This window comes from Botrytis sinoallii (genome assembly GCF_014898435.1).
Source record: "Botrytis sinoallii strain Bc 23 chromosome Unknown BSIN_008, whole genome shotgun sequence".
Classification (NCBI taxonomy): Eukaryota; Fungi; Ascomycota; class Leotiomycetes; order Helotiales; family Sclerotiniaceae; genus Botrytis; species Botrytis sinoallii.
In genome coordinates, this window is record NW_024066035.1 from 2,478,028 (window position 1) to 2,484,027 (window position 6,000).

Below are 6,000 nucleotides of genomic sequence, written 5' to 3' on the forward strand. Positions count from 1 at the left end.
ATAAACTAGCATTTAATCAAATAAAAGAAAATATTTTATATATACAAAAAAAGATATCTCGATTAGCCAATTTGTATTGCTATTTAGTTGATTTTGATATAGGAGACTATATATGACTCAGTATAAGGGACTTTCCGATATAATGATTATCCAAAAAACTGGATTACTCTACTCAAAAGAAATTCAAAATCATTGATTGGACTAGAGATTCCTTTTAATTGAATTTACTATCCACTATAAAAATCCACCCCGTATTTCCATCTAACAAGCTTCATAAAGCAGTAAATAACTCACTTCCCAGATAAATTCTCGAATCACCGCTCTCAATAAATATTACTAATAATACTGAATAGAAAGTGAAACATATTCTAGTTATAAAGAAAGTATACTGATAGTTTAAGTACAGAGTATTATAACTAAACACTAATGACGATTTCACCTAGTACCCCATTTCTGACTTAAAAACTACCTTATACCACCTCCATAACTTTCATCTACAAAATCCTATTCTATTAGGATTCTTTGTGTACCTACCAGAATGGATTTGTTTTTATAAAAATAAAAAGAATAATTATGATTTTATAGATAATAATCAATATATAAATAAAAAAAACAGAAAGAACTTTTTTAATTTATTATTATAATAAAAAAAATCCTAATTATACAAAAGACTAAAAGTGATTGAACAAAAATGAAATATTAATAAAGAAAGTCTTTTCCCCTATCTAATAAATTTAAATCAAGTTAGAAAAAAAGTCTCTACGGGTATCAACGGTTATGGTCGGGCGAGGCACAACAGCAAAAACTAAATGATTTAAATCGAAATACCAGTTGAGTTTTTAGCTAATAATAATGATAAACACACACAAAATAACTATAAGCTGAAAGACAAGACAATCTTTAATTGTAGTATATGTAACAATAAGATCGAACTGGTATTCAATTATATTCAACTATTTGCAAACTATCGAAAGCTTTGTTTCTATTTAAATTATAATGAGCTAATACTATTATTCCAATTTGTTTCCCTGTGTTATAATCTCTGTTATACAATGCTTTGCGACTTCTTGAATAAGAATAAAAGGAAATATTTCTTTCGAAATATAACTCTTTAGCTCCTTCTGTATATTAAGCTATTTTAAGAATTAATTTTACTAAAAGCTAATAAAAGTTGTAATTTACCTTTACTATATTGTCATATTCAGTAATAACCAATCAATATTAGAAAAATATCTTGTGTGTATTTCTGTTAGACAAGTGCTTATATTTATACTTACTAGTTAGATAAAGTAAATAGTAAGATTGACTAGACAATTGTTTAGGAAGTCAATAGCAGATATTATTTCCCTTACTGAAACACAATTGTATATATAGCTAGCACAAATCTAATTATTCTTTCAAACATATTATTCCTATTATAATATTATCTTTTTTGATAATCTTTTACTTAGAAATCCCTATTTATCGATATCAACAAAGCTAATGCTTTTATAACAGAACATATCGAATTTGCGACCAGATTGACTTTGACATAAACCTCCAGAATGTCTTCCTCAACTATCTCATCATCATTTTCGAAATCACGAAAATGATGTATCACTATAGTCAACTTATTAGCGAATTTTTTTTCGTAATTGTTAACACAATCGATTAAGAAATTATATTCTTTCTTCGAATTTTGCCTCGAAAAATAATGGAACAGATATATCCAATAAACATATCGAAGATCGACCCTACCCTCAAGTATATTGCCTTCAGTATTTATAATCGCATTTATTAGATAAGCTGATTACAAGCCGGAGATACTAAAAGAAAGCCTCACTTACATATATTTTCATTATCCAACCCATCTTCTTTATTATCCTCCTCCTCGCTAATAGGATCACTACCATTCCCATTGTAATTCGACTTCTTCTTTTCCTCAATAAAACATTTACCTTACATAATAGAAAAGGCAGATACTCTCTTTACTATAAACTATAAAGAAGTATATCAGTAAAGCAAACGCAAAAGAAAAATAAACAATTCACCACTATATACATATCCTCCCGCTACTTCAACTACACTAACAACAATTTACTCTTACTGCTACGTTTTCTTGATAGTATAGAAAGCATATTGATTATTGATTAAAGAATACAAAGAAAATAAGTGACCGAAAAAGATTTAAAAGAAAAAGGGAAATTCAGATGATCTATATACTTCGAAGGCTTCGTGCTGTTGCTAGGCTACAGAATAGTTTCCTCCATTTCCTATATGCCTTCCTATTGCGAAAAAAGCAAAATTTGCATACACACCCGTTTACTATACTATACTATAATATAAACAATAACACCTTATTGGGATTACTGATGTATCTACAGATTAGATAATTGTAAAGCTTGAGGGCAAGCTTTTTCGAAAAGGGGGGTAGTATTACAGATCACACTTAATCGTAATTGCAATTGCTTATATGTACGCTTGTGTATGTATACGATTATATATATATAGCTAATATATAAAAGCACTCTATAAACGCTTTACTCCCGATTCTGTAATTATAGATTCTAAGGATAAATTGTACCCTGCTCTCGCAGTTCTTCTAAGGCAAAGTATCACACTTTTATTCTTTCAAAAACACTTATACCTATACCTACAATCTTCGAAATACCTATAACTTCCGAAATACCTATTTTCATATACTATTATATCAAACAGTGACAATGCCGTCAACCCAACCGCCTCTAAGGTTATCGATAAGGATTTATATACAAAAAAGGAAAAGGAGTATTACAAGAAGTGATTAAGTCTATTAAAGGAATAACAGACTAATAATAAGAATATTGTATTTAATACTAAAGAGTTTATTAAATATATCAAATTTAAATGCAAATAATATAATTATGAGAATATCAATAATAACAAGTTCATTGAGATCTTTTATAATAATTTTAATATATTCATAACTGAACAGTTCGTAAAGATTTACTAGATGGATACATAAAAGCTATGTATAGTATTACATATTCAAGAAGTATTAATACTAAAGATAGGTATTAAAGCATATATAGCTTTATACAATCAATCTCATAGGTTTATTATAGGTGTATAAATAAAGAACCAGGTTCAAAAGTTTTGAAGAATCGCAACATTAAGGAGCCTAAATTTAAATCTGGGATAATCAACAGATTTATCAAAAACAACTTCAAATACAATGATGATCGAGGAGGTGATAGAAACAGTGATAGAAATAGTAATAGAAATAGTAATGGAAATTGTGTGAACAAGGGAATTCACTTTAAAAGAATGACTTCAATACAATGGCTACTGTATCAAAGGTATTTAGGCGAATGCGAAGGAGACTAGCTCTTTCAGTAGTGCCTATTTAAGGCCTACTACTTCCCTTTATTAGCTAGCTCTTTAGACAGAATACAATACAGACATTTAGGGGCTTACTAATGATAGTGGGAACTATATCTCCTGTATTCCTGATCTTATTATTGAATCAACATTAATTAGTGATATTACAAATTACTTAATTTATTTATTCGAAATACCTTTTTACTTTTATTTCTTTTATTTCTTGTTGTTAGCATTATAACATCCCGAGCAAGTGCTAATACTAGCTTTAAGCAAGTTGATAAGAAATCTGATTTATTTATTTATTTATTTATATTAATTAACATCTGTTTTGGACCTCCCTAAGGGTATTTAGACATGCTAAAATAAGGAACTATTTGAGTAGCATAATTATCGCAACCAAATTTAGTAATTTAACTTCAATGTTAGGGGCTATTCGCTCCTCTACAAATATAATCCGCTTCTGTTTCCAAAAGGGAATATCTGATTTGGATTGTTATTAAAGTAAAGCTTGATTCCCGAATAAATAGATTTGTTATAGGCTTCGATTCCTATAATAAAGGAAAAAAAGCAAGAGTGGATTGCTATTTGTTTAATCAAATAATAAAACTCTTATATTATATATTAAGTTTATAGTTTTTAGAATATAGTATATTCAAGTAATCAATTGAATGATAAGTTTATAAGGGATAAGTAGTAAGCTTTATTAAAAAGATTATTACTTTCTAAGAATCCTTTAATAATTAGAACAGATCTGAGTATAAAACTCTGAGTCAATAATCAGCTGAATGAACTTGCTAGGTGTATATAAGAGTTTCTTGATATATATGATTGCCTGCTTATTAGATTGTATTTCTATAGGGGCAAGGGGTCAGTCTGAACGCTTTAGGTTGTTTATAGTGTATTTAAAGAAATGATATAGTTCCTTAACGCTACTATATAAGCAGTCCAGTTTATTATTTTGATAATCAAATTGCTAATGATAAGCGGCGTAGTTACTATGGCCTGTTTTTATAGCTATTAATCGATATAAAACTACTCTTAATAAAGTTAGTTCCTTTAGCTCCTTTATACTATATCTAGGAGACTATTCCTTATAGTTAGCAGAGAGAAAGGAGTTCATCTCTTCCCATTAGGTAGATTCTGTATATAGGCACTTCTAACAAACGATTGTTTGGTTCCTATTGATTGTTGATAACTTGTCGATTGCCTAGTCCATAGGCCTAATTGCGCTTATGTTTGCTAAGCGATCTGCTTTCTTATTGCCTTCAATCTCTATATATCCAGGTAACCATTTTATCCTAACATCGAATTGTTTTATTACTTTATAATACTTGTGGAAGACCTATTATATTGTAAGCAGTGCATTTTCGTATATACCCCAGATAATCAATATATTGTTAATACATATCTAGATCTGGCTATTCAAGGGATCTTCAAGTATAGTGATTAGATACTTTAATCCATGCTATGCTTTTATCGTTTCTATATCGAATATATATGAATTGCTTTAGATCTGCTTAAATCCAGAGGCTATTTGAATGCTATTGTGATATATTGTATATCCATAGCCAATATAATGTTTGCGATTAATAGTTTGTTTTGATCTGTTAGAGAAGATTGTATAGTTTTCGGATAGGAGTTGTCGTTATTACTTTTTGAAGGCTTGAGCTGCTTCTTTTTTTGATTAATCCTTTTGTTGGATTTGTTCTACAGCTACTCGAGAAATGCAAACAGAGTAGCTTCGAGTGTTGTATTTCTGGGATGAGATGGCTGAGTTGCTGGATTCTTATAAGAGGCTTTTTTACTATATCTATTTCTTATTTGTATTTTTGTATTATTAGCTTTAAATAATTTATTAGCAAGTATTAATTATCGATCGTTTTTAATCAAAATGCGAATTGCAGTTTGACATATTCTAGTGCGATTATCCCTAATAACAAGTCTGCTTTTTTGATAAAAACTGTAATTAATATAATCTTATATATTAGGATCGCTTTTTTTATAGCAGTATTGATTACTCTATTAATGTAATGGAAATAATCTTTTATATTTATACTTATACTTAGATTGCTTTAACCTAGGCTAGGCTTATATTTATCAATGTATTATACTTCTATACTGAATAGTACTACTAGAAGAACACAGATGATTACTGCTTTTCTTAAAGAAAAAGCTGGCGGTCTATATATAATACGGGCGATTAATCTGATATATAAGGCTACTTTTATAGCTTTCGCTATATATGTTTTAATATATTATAAGAACGAAAGCCGGCAATCAAAAAAATACCCAGTCATTTCAAAGTAGATTAAGTGCTTCCATTCATTACAATCGGTACTAGAATGATTATTAGATTTAGATTTACTATTAATAATGGATTAGTAATATCATATTATCTAGTAATATAAAGTAATTCGAATTTCTCAAAAGCGAATAGGATTTTATTCTCCTTACTTTATTTAATAATCTATTATATTTATTATTACAGGATTCTAGTATTTATAAAGAAATACTTGGAAAAATAATAGATTGTAATATCATTTATATAATTGAAACAAAATTTCATATCTCGATTAAGGAGTTTAGCAAGATAGAGTATATAGAATATAAATAATAATAAGAATCTCTAAGGGGTATTATATATTATTAGATACTCCT